Here is a 12,523-nt window from a genome sequence, read left to right on the forward strand (position 1 = left end):
GATATTCAGGCTGTCAATAAACATGAAGAAATGCACATGATCATTAGCCATTAGAGAGATGCAAATCAAAATAACAAGATATCATCTCACCCCAGTAACAATAACAAAGTTCAACAAGATAGAAAACAATGCTGGTGAGGGAGAGGTTGAAACTCTCACACACTGCTGGTGGGACTGTAAAATGGTGCAACCATTTTACAACAAGGAATGGTATGACACTTCCTTAAAAAGGTGGAAATAGAAATACCATTTGATCAAACAATCCCACTACTAGGTATATATCCTAAAGAAGTGAGAAAAAATGGTAACCACAGGGCGGAAGTGGGAAGAGTACTGTTAAATTGTGGGGATTGCAATCAATGTCACAAAACAAAATATACATAAACTAATGAATAGAAAACCAATTTGCTCTATAAACTTTCACCCAAATCACAATAAAAATTGAAAATTAAATGTAAAGCATCCATACATCAAAATATACCATATACACTCTTCCTCTCCCTTCCAGAACAATTAAGATCAAAAGCCATGAGGTAGGACAAACAAGGTAGGAATGCATCAAGGTGAGGTGAGTACCATGAATCATACATGAGGTGCCAAAGCCTGAGCAGAGCAAAGGTGACATTCATGAGGATAGGCACTGACCCTTATAGAATGTCAAAGCTCAAATAAGTGAGGAGGGAGGGCATCTAAAGAGCAAGGGACAGCCCAACACAGGATGCCACAACCTAGAGTGAAGGACTCTCCATGCTGGTGAGTAGCCCAGCAGAACAGCAAAAGAAAGACATCTTCACTGGGAGAAGGGGGAGGAAAATGCCCTATATCCAGGATAGTGATGGGAGACTGGTTACATACAAGATACTGATCAAATAATGAAACATATTCTAGGTGATGAGACCCAGGCTTCTTACTATCATAGAAGATAGTCACAAAAATGGAAATTGAGGAAATGAGAATATACTCTGTGATGTGATGTATGTGATTAGAGCTGGAGGTATTGGTGTGAATTCATGGATATATGTGTGCGTGTGTGTATACTTCTATGTGTGTGCCCACTGAGAGAATCTGGGAGCAGTAACACCACAGTAACAATAAGCACACCCAAAACCCAAATCTTGGCTTCTAAATGCCATTCTCTACTAAAAGGAAGCAGGGCTTCTTGGAGAAATGGCTAATTCCCAGGTCAGGAAGAATATATTGATTTGCTCAAAAATGAGAAAATGTTCAAAGAATGATGGAAGCATGTCAAAAAGATACAGAAAGCCTCTTGAAGGGGCCCCTATTGCCCAAATCCTAGATAATAATCCAAAAAAATAATAATAAATACTGTTTCAGTGTGAGGATTGCAGTAAATGTCACAAAATAGGATGAGTATGGATTGTGGAATGGAAAACCAATTTGCTCAATAAACTTTCACCCAAATCACTATAAATAAATAAAATAAAAAGTTTAAAATAAATAAATAATAGTAACAGATTACAATCCACTGCATAAAATAGAAATCCATGAGTTTAAAAATAATAAGTCAATTGAAATTTTGAGGAGGAACAGATATTTACATATTCTCAAAGTACCTCCTCACAAAGTATCTGTTAATTCCAAAGGGAAAAAAAAATTTTACAGTGGAATAACCTGAGAGATTTTACTTCAACCGAGTGAACAGTTTAATATCTCCAGTATGAGGCAAATCAAAATCACATGTTATCTGGTGGGATGCAATGAGAAGCACACGGTCTCACTGCTGATATTCCTGCCAAATATGGATAATCTGAAGACAACCATGAGGAAACATCAGAAATGCACAGATTGAGGGACATTTGACAAATGGCCTGTTGTCTTCAAATCAACTGTTGTCTTTGAGTTGTGGTAATGGTGAAGAATAATGAATATACCACGAACTGTGAAAAATAATGAACAAATAAGTCTTAGAAGAAATTCAACCAGAATATTCCTTACGAGTGAGGATGGTAAGAGTTCAATTCAGTTGCTTTGGACATTTTGTCAGGAAAGACCGATTACTAGAAAAGGACATCATGTTTGATAAAGTAGAGGGCCCAAAAAACAATGGAAATCCTCAAGGAAATGGATTGACATAATAGCCACAACAATGGATTCAAATTTGCCACCCATTATGAAGATGGCATGGGATCAGACAACGTTCATTCTGTTATCCATGAGGTCACCATTAACCGGCCCTGATTTGATGGCAACTTTTTAACAACAATCTTCAAAAGTGTCAAGTTCATGAAAGTCAAGAAAAGACTGCAAAACTGTTCCAGACTGAAGGAACCTAAAGAGATATAACAACAAAATATAACATGTGATCCTGAATTAGAACCTTCTACTATAAGGTAGTAAAAGGCTCTGGTAGCATAGTGCCTAAGGCACTTGACTGCTAACCAGAAAGCTGGCAGTTCAAACCCACCAGCCACTTCTCGGAAGGAAGGTTGGGCAACCTACTTCCGTAGTGATACTGCCTCAGAAACCCAAGGAGAGGTCGCTATGAGTCGGGGCCAACTCGACAACACATAACAACAACAACAACACTATAAAGGATATTGTTGGGACAACTGGCAAAAGTTAAATGGTGTGTTAGGAATAGATGTAACATGTATCATGTTAGCTTCCTCATTTTGAAAGTCATTTTGGGTTTTGTGGGAAAATGTCCTTGACATAGGTGTGATAGTTAAGGTTAAACTTGGCTGGACCTGCTTTTGAGTGGCTGGGCACCTGGATGTAGTTATTCCCCATGATAAGACCGATAATCAACTCCATGGTGCAATCTGCTGTGAGCAGCTAAGTAGCTGCCTTGGGGATGTGGTCTGCTTCCAGTATATAAGGAGAAACCTTAGGGACCAGTCTCTAGCTTTTTGTTGCACTTTGATCCTGCATTTAGCCAAGTCTTCACTTAGCAGCCTGCCATGTTGCCTACTGATCTTGGGACTCTTTCTGGACTTGAACTAATGGTCTGCCGTGTTGCTTGATAATCTCGGGACTGTGCCACTTTACCTCTCAACCTCGGGTTTGTCAGCCTCAGCAGCCAGCAGCTGCCTGAGTTAACAGATGCCTCCAGCTCCAGTGGGCCAGGAGCAAGGGACAGAGCTGAAGCTCAAGGTTGAGGGGCCTTCACCCAGCCCCTAGAGCTGGCACTTTAAACTCAGACTTCTAGCCTCCTAAACTGTAAGAGAATAAATCCACTTGTTAAAGTCATCCACCTGTGGTATTTCTGTTACAGCAGCCCTAGAGAACAAACACAGTAGGAAACACACACCAAGTATCCAGGGGTTTTGGGGAATCAGGTAAGCAACTTACACTCAAAGGGGGGGTGGTGGGGAAGTTATTTGTGCTATACTTGTAACTTTTCTATAACTGAGATTGCATCAAAATAAAAGTGAATCACAAAAACCATATAAAAATATGCAAGACAAACTGGATGCAAAAGCATGACAGAAAAAAAGGCATATCCTCAACATATAAATGGTGCTTCAAATGGTATTAGAAAAGTATAAAAACTCAAATATAAATAAAATGGGGAAAAACCAACAGATAATTTTTAAAAATCAAACGTCCAATAATCAAAAAAATTCAAAGAAACACAAATGAAAATAAGACATTTTATTTTTGGCTCATCACTCTGCAAAGTAATAGTATCTCATCTTGTCTAAAGTGTGAGGGAGAAGGTGCTTATATTTATCACTGGTGGGAGTATAAAATCACATGTTCATTCTGGAGGATGGTTTAGCAATTCATATCAAAGGCCCTAGAATTTTGCAAACCATTACCCAGTAAGTCTATTGTCAGGTGTGTCTCCCTAGGAAATAGTCATAAATATTCACAAATATGTATTGCAGAGTTGCTTATAAAGACAAACAGCTTGATTTCTTAACAATAAGGAACCTGATAAATTAACCACAGTACATCCAAACAACAGAATACTATGCTGTTGTTGTTGTTGTTGTTAGCCACCATCGAGTCAATTTTCAACTCAGACCCCATATGACAGAGTAGAATGGCCCCATAGGATTTTCTAGGTTGTAATCTTTCTGGGAACAGATCTTCTAGTCTTTCTCCAGTTGTTGTTGCGTGTCCAGAGGAGCCACTAAATCCAAACCAAGCCAAAGTCACTGCCATAGAGTCAATTCCAACTCATAGCAACCCCTCCTTGGGTTTCCAAGGGGGTACCTCTACAGAATTAGATTTCCCAGTCTTTCTTCCTATTGTTGTTGTTGGTATGTGCCATCAAGTCAGATTCAACTCATAGCAACCCCTCCTTGGGTTTCCAAGGGGGTACCTCTACAGAATTAGATTTCCCAGTCTTTCTTCCTATTGTTGTTGTTGGTATGTGCCATCAAGTCAGATTCAACTCATAGCAACCCCTCCTTAGGTTTCCGAGGCAGTATCACTATGGAAGTAGATTGCCCAACATTCCTTCCGAGGAGTGGCTGGTGGGTTTGAACCACCAGCCTTCTGGTTAGCAGTCAAGTGCCTTAAGCACTACGCTTTCAGAGCTCCCAGACCCACTGTGGGGATCCTAAATTGGCACCCCATGGAGTGAGCTGTCTGACTCTACAAAGGCAGTATTTCTGGTTTTCAAAGGAACTGAATAATTTAAAATGCACAAGACAAAAAGTGGGATTAAGGTGATCTGATGGGCTCTCCAGGCTAGAGTATCAATTATACGCACTCAACTCGTAAAGACTTATTTGTGAGAGTCAGAATTTATTATCTGCCTAAAGCACTAATTACCAGGTTTCTCTCTCTTATTCTTACAGGTCCCTTTTCAAATTTATTTTCTCATTTTTCCCCCCAACTAGGATCGAATAATTCCAGTTCCTAAAGGGGTAACTAGTTGCTTGATGATGAACAAAGGAGGATGTTTTGGTTTGGCTTGTTCCACTCTAGGTACTTTAGGGGAATAAGAGGGAGGGCAGAAGGGTGCCAATTTATACGTACTAATAAATTTGCTATGAATGAGGAAGACCAAAAAGAACTGATGCCTTTGAATTATAGCATTGGTGAAGAATATTGAGTATACTATGGACTACCAGAAGAATGAACAAACGTGTCTTGGAAGAAGTACAGTTAGAACACTCCTTGGAAGCAAGGATGGAGAGACTTTATCTCATGTACTTTAGACATGTTATCAGTAGAGACCTGGAGACTTGGTAAAGTGCTTGGGAAAGTAGAGGGTCAACAAAAAAGAGGAAGATCCTCAGCAAGATGAATTGACACAGTGGCTTCAAAATCGGGCTCAAATATAGCAAGGACAATGTGGATGGTACAGGACCACACGGTGTTTTGTTCTGTTGTACACAAGGTTGCTATCCATCAGAACCAAGTCAACAACACCTAACACCAGAGCAACAACAATAAATTTTCTGCTTTCATTATAATTTTTATCAAAATTATGTATGTTTACACTTTTAAGAGGCAAACAGTCCATGTGGTATGTTTTATGTTTCCTTTCCTGCACTTTTTGTTTTCCCTAGAGCTAATAACTATCTTGCAGTGCCCGCATAGGACAAATGGTTAAGGTGTTCAGCTGCTGAGTGAAAGATTGGTGGCTCAAGTCCACCCAGAATCATCTCAGAATAAAGGCCTGGCAATATACTTTTGAAAAATCAGACATTGAATATCCTGTGGAACACAGTTCCATGCTGACACAGATAAAAATGCCAACTGATTTTGGTTAATAACTATCTTATTATTTTGCTTGCTTGTCTTCCTGTGTACTTACCACTGATTCAATTCTGGAGTCTTTACCATAAATTACCTACATCTCCTTTCTCTATTTTTACATGCACCAGGCACTCCATCAACTTCATCTTCCTGAACAGACTCCTCCAGAGCCTTTGACCTGGAGCTCCATGCCTAGGGGTGCCACTCTTACCCTGAGATCTCCCTTCACTTTCACATTCACCTTCACTACCATCCTAGTGATGCCATTCCCCTTTCTCCTATGTTGAAGTTCTGTATCTTCAGTGCCCTCTAATTTGGTTTACAAACTTTTCTGGGTAGAGTACATCCTCCAGTTATCTTCCAGGAAAAAATACATAGAAGGCAAAATTTTTGAGACCTTGCTTTTCAGAAAATCACATCAACTGATTATTTGGGTGGATACAGAATTTTGCATTGGGATTTTTTCAAAAAAACTTTTTCCCCATTATAGTTTGATTTCCAGTCACATAAAGAAGCCAATGGCATTCTTGTTCCTTCCTGACTCTTTGTATACTACCTTTCCTTTCCCCTTATTGGGAAGCTTGTGGCTCTTCTCTTGCACCCACAGGTTTGAAGTTAACCTTGCTTTGCTGGGGTGAAGGGCTTTTCTCATTCATTGTGCTGAGGACTTGATGGGAACTTTTTGTCTGGAAATCCATGCCCTCAGGTTCTGGGAAATGTCCATAAATTATTTAATGACTCCCTTCCCATAGCCAAGAAAACCCTACGGGACAGTTCTACTTTGTCTCATGCGTTGAAATCCACCTGAGTTACTAAGAACAACAATAATCTCTGTGGGAACTCTATAATTCATATATTACACCTTCTGGATTAGTCCTCTGTGTTATCTTTTTCCTCTTATCTTTGTCTTTTGATTGCCACAGCTTTATCTTTCTTTAATTGAGTTTTTCACTTTCTTCTCTTATGTTTTTAATTTCCAAATCATCCTTCACACAGCCCCAGAGTGACTGTACTAAAGCACACACTCCATCCTTTGAAGCTTTCAATGGTTCTCCATTGCTTATAAGAGAAGCCTCTTCTCTTTGGTATGACCTATGAACCTCAACCTATTTCTCCAACCTCATTATACTAAGCCTCACTTGTAGCCAAGGCTGCAATTGCTCCAGCCAACTCACCACATTGGATACATCATGCAGCCTCTTGCCTTCATGCCTTTGCTGAGACTGATACTTCTGTCTAGAATTTTTCACTCTGGCTGCTTTCATAATTGATGGTCCTGCTTTCCCCACTGGATTGTGAGATTTCTAAGGGTAGGAGCCATGTCTTATTCACATCTGTCAGCCTAGTACCTGCCAAGCCTCTGGCCCATAATGAATAGGTTTTCAATTGATACTTGATTATACTTGGTAAACATATGTGTGTTTGTTGAGGACACTCATGTGTAAACCTCTAGATTAGTCTCATGGTGAATTCACAAAAAATCCAACACAGCTCCTGTACTCAGGTGGTTACATAAATTGCCACTTCCAGTCATCTGTAAAATTGAGAGATGACAACTCTGCCTTACCATATGGTTGGGAGAACTAAATGAGGGCACTAGGGATCAGAGAGATTCAGCAATTTGCCCGAGGTCACACAGCACCTAAGCAGTGCAACTGGGTCTTACTTGACAGCATGGTTTTTCTTTTAAACCATCTGGGTTGTGCTTTCTTTCATGATGAGTCCATTCTGATTGTGCTCAAGGTAAGGGAGTAAGGAAGTGAGAAGATTGGAGTTAGAACTCTTTACCTGGCAGCTAACCCTTAAGCACTGAGAATTCTGCAGGATGGTATAGTAGGAGGAGGGCTAGACTTGAATTCAAAAGATACTGTTCACATCTCATAGTTTCCACTTATTACCTCCATGATCTTGGACATGGGTCTCATTTTTACATCTGTAAAATGGGAATAATAATTCCAACCCTAATTAACTACCAGACTTAGCATATGCTTCCAAGAAATAATGCTATAAAAGCCCTCTGTTAACCCAGGAACTTGAAAATGCGAGGAGAGGAGGAAGGGATCCAGTAAATGCTGAAGTCCCATTATATGCCTTGTCACAAGCTGATCCTGAGATGCAGATTCATGTGCCAGTGCTTTATTAAGAAACTGCTCCCAGGAGAAGCTGGTAATGGAGTTGGGGGAGCGAGATAAGGAAGTTGAATAAGCCAAGCAATGATGCAATTTCAGGTGAAGTCCCAGCTTTGGCCTGATCCTGCAGGGAGGGAGCTCTAGAATGTAAATTACACCACAGGGTTTGCTTCATTTGAAAAGGAAGCTGAGCTTACACAGTCCTGCCTCAGCTGACCATTGGCTACTGGCCACTCTGGGGCCACTTCCAGCTCTCAGCACTCAACTGAAGCAACTTCAATAACCTACAGGTAATTCATGGAAGAAGTTTGCAACAGTGAGAGCTGTTAGAGGAGAGAAGCACTGTAGAAGCTAGGGGATGGGCTCAAAGAGGAGTCCTGGGCAGAGAACTGGCAGTGTCTACTATGCAGATCTTCAGCATGCATGTTCCCATTAATTACTACCAACTCAGTGATGGGGGCAGTATGAGTAACACTGTGCAAATGAGGAAACTGAGACTCAGAAAAGTGACTCGCTCAATGCCCCAGTGTTAATAAGAGAACATCTCAGTGTCTCAGAAACTATGTTCTCATTGTACTAATTTTACTGCCTCTTATCCTGTACCCCAGGAGCTCTGGTAGCGTAGTGCCTAAGGCACTTGACTGCTAAGCAGAAGACTGGCGGTTCAAACCCACCAGCCACTCCTCGGAAGGAAGGTGGGGCAATCTACTTCTGTAATGATACTGCCTCAGAAACCCAAGGAGGGGTTGCTATGAGTTGGGTCTGACTCGACAGCAGATAACAACAACAACATCCCATACCCCACTCTCCAGACTGCCTCATGTCATTGCTCATCCAGGCCATCCTCTCCTCAAGGACTCCATTCACTCTACCTAATCCATGAGCTCTGGTAGCATAGTGGCTAAAGCACTTGACTGCTAACCAGAAGGCTGGCGGTTCAAACCCACCAGCCACTCCTCGGAAGGAAGGTTGGGCAATCCTACTTCCGTAGTGATACTGCCTTGGAAACCCAAGGAGGGGGTCGCTATGAGTCAGGGCCGACTCGACGGCACATAACAACAACAACAACAACAATCCATGAGCATCACCCAGGGCATCAGGTCCATAGATGCTGAGGAAAGTTTTCAATGCCGGTGCTTTCAGATTTAAAAAATAAAAATACACAATGTTGATGCTGCAGTGGTTGGTCAAGGAACTCAAAAAAGGGAAGAAGTGGAGGCAGTGGTGTTGGTGGTAGAGGTGTTGGCAATGGCAGTGGTAGTGACCATGACAGCCATAATTTCAATAATGATGAGAGAGAGAGTTATGGGGCTAAAAGTATTGGTATAGCAGAGATGGCGAGAATAGTGTGGCAATGGTAATGGAGGTGGTGAAGATTTTGAGGCTAGTGGTGGTAGAGATAATAATGGTGGGGCAGGTGATGGACATAATGATGGTGATGATGAATATGATGATAGTATTGGTGGTGGAAGTAGTGATGAGGTGATGATGGTTGTGGTGATGAAACTGATGGTAGAGGTGGTGGTAACAGAAATGATAGGGATGGTCATGGTGGTGCTGACGGTGAGGAAGGTGGTTATGATGGAAGTGATATGGCAATGGTGGTGATAAAAGTGTGATGATGGTGGTGATAGTGGTGGAGGTGAGGAGAGTGAGTGGTAGTGATAATAATGGTTGTGGCCATGGGACTATCAACATGGTAGAGGTAATGAAGGTGCTGATGGTAATGGAAGTGATGATAATGGTGGTAATGGAAGTGATGGTGAAGATGATGAGGCTACATGGTGGTGATAGAAGTAATGATGGTGGTAGTGGTGTAGATGATGGTTTTGGTGATTATCATGATGATGGTGATAATGATAGTATTGGTTTGGTGGAAGTGTTGGAACTACTTGTATGATGGTGGATCCAGGAAGATAGTAGAAGTCAACACTGGCCTTCATAGATTCATTAGAAAAGTGGAGCCAATTGGTCCCTACTGAGTGGTCACTGAAAGGCAAAGAAGCCCTCTGAAGAATCAGGGCTAGAAGAGAACACAGCCTGCCATGAGGAAGGCAAGACTGCCATGTCCCACCTCTCCACAGAGTGCCAGAAGTCTGCAGAGGGAAAGAGCTACGGCACACTGAGCAAGACAGCAGAGCAAGTCAGTCACATCATATTTCAGGAACAGCGTGTAGCTGCTTGTTAGCAGAGATCTGCTTTCCAACGGCAAATAATAAAATTATGCTTTTTGTGCAGCTAATGAAATGCAAATTAAAGCTGGATGCACATTAATGCAAAGAGTTGAATATCCATTTAATCAACTCCTCCCTGCAGGGGCCAATGATAAAAATGACAGAGGAATTGCATTGCTAATTCCAGGCCTGTCACATCTTATGCATCCTTACCCTGTAAACCCACTCCTGTGGCTGGCACCTGCCAGAGGGGCCCACTGTTTATGTTGATCATGGTTCTGGGAGCCTGGGAATCTCTTTGGGGTGATAGGTAAAGGTAGGTGGTTGGGCTACATGGGAAGTGGGGAGGACTGGAGAAAGTAGAATGAAGTTCATAGGATTTTTCCTGTATCCCTAAAATAGAATGACATCCCTCCACAATGTCCCCCTCAGGCCAGCCTCTGCCTTGTAGTGATGGGAGGGACAATGGTCACACTATTTCTTCCTGTGGTAGAAATCCAAGCATAATGGTATAATACTTGTAGCTAAGTAGAGATCAGTGAAAATAGAAGAAGCCCTTAGTGAGATGGATCAGCACAATTGCCACAACAATGGCCTCACACATACGAACAATCATGAAGATGGCCCAGGACTAAGCAAAATTTTTTTCTGTTGCACATAAGATCACTATGAGTCAGAGGCAATTCAATGACAACTGACAACAACCACCAACTGTTTATTCTGTGCCAGGCACTGAGTTCTATGATTTACCTGCCTCTGTCCATTCAATTAGCCCCTATGAGGCAGGTCCATTTACTCCTGTTTTGCAGATGAGGAAACTGAGACCAGAGAGGTGAAATGCCTTGCCCAAGGACACACAGCTTGTGAGAGATTTGAACTCAAACAGAATGACTCTGAAGGCCATATCCTCAACTACTCTATTACACTGTTTTCCTGAAGAAAGTGGCACCTATGGAAATAACCCACAGCACACCACGTGGTGCTTGGTGATCAATGGTAGGGAGGAGTTAGAAAGAGGGAAAAAGGGCCAGGGGTACTTGGGTTTCTGAGGTGGTATCTCTATGGAAGTAGATTGCCCAGCCTTCCTCCTGAGGAGTTTGAACCCCCAGCCTTCTGATTAGCAGTCAAATGCCTTAGGCACTGTGCCACCAGAGCTCATAGTAAGAGAGACTGGAGGTTATCTATGTCTGGCCCCAAGTCCTGCCCAAATTAATGACTTTGGGGTGGAGGCAGCAGATCTGCCTTTCCAGGAAAGCAGAGGTAAATCAGGCCAGACGGGCCAGAGTCTATATGTCAGGAGGCCCCAAGCACCAGGCTAAGGTGGATGGACTTGACCATGCAGGCCAGTGCAAGACCTTCTCTCAGTAAGCAAAGGAGAAATGATTATAGGTCAACGATTGCAGGCACAGCAAGGAAGGCAGATCTGGGAGCAGAAGGAGCATGAGGGCCTGCTACAGCTGAAGAGTGGCAAGGGGGCAGGCTACAGGTCAATCCCTCTGGGCATGTCCCAGCTGAGTCTCCAAGGAAGCACTGGCCCCTGGGTTCTCTCCTCTTCCCTCCACACCAGCACTGACAGCAGCTCTGGTGGGCTCTGAGGGACTCCAACATACACATGTAAGTGCACCCAAAAGGCAATGGTAACAAGGGGATCCTTGCCCTCTTTAACAGTGCTCTAGACAGGGGTGGGGGCAGGCATGCTGATGAGCAACACATGCTGACTTCACAGGGTCTCTGCTTTGACAACTGTCCTAGGATTCTGATCAAACCTGACTGGCTCCTTCCAACCATCACTGTGCTCCTCATGCAAGACTTAGCCATCACTCTGGCATGTGGCGGGACGTAGATGAGGAGATACAAGCTCCCAGCTCTGCTCTAGACCAGGACCCTGCAGTCGGCCACACCACCCCCACCAGCTAGAGGAGAGAGCAGCCAGGTGCTCTGGGCCACCCTGCAGTGTACCCCTCATCACAGCCACACCAATGCCACCCCTGGCAGGGAGTAGCCATGAACATCTCCTGCCCCCATTTCTGCCACTTACTCAATGACTACTATGTGCCAGAAGTCCCCAGGTGGTGCAAATGGTTAATGTGCTACACTGTTAACCCAAAGGTTGGTGGTTAGATTCCACCCAGAGGCACCTCAGAAGGTAGGCCTAGTGATCTGCTTCTGAAAATCAGCCACTTAAAACTCTATGGGGCACAATTCTGCTCTGACACACCAGGGTCACCAGGAGCCAGAGTCAACTCAGTGGTAACTGGGTTTTTGTTTTGTTTTGTTTCTGTGACAGACTGGAACCTTGATAGCACAGTGGTTAAAGTGCTTGGCTGTTAACTGGAAGGTCAGCGGTTCAAAGCTACCAGCCACTCCATGGAAGAAAGCAGCAGCAGTCTGCTTCTGTATAGATTTACAGCCTTGCAAATGCTATGGAGCAATTCTACTCTGTCCTTTAGGGTTCTGAATCAGAATCAACTTGATGGCTACAAAAAGGGCAAGGAGGCCACATGTTCTGACCTCCTCTAATCCCACAAGAGGAAGACAGGA

Source organism: Orycteropus afer, unplaced genomic scaffold, assembly GCF_000298275.1.
Source record: "Orycteropus afer afer isolate SDZICR_OR568_19922 unplaced genomic scaffold, OryAfe1.0 scaffold00052, whole genome shotgun sequence".
NCBI lineage: Eukaryota > Metazoa > Chordata > Mammalia > Tubulidentata > Orycteropodidae > Orycteropus > Orycteropus afer.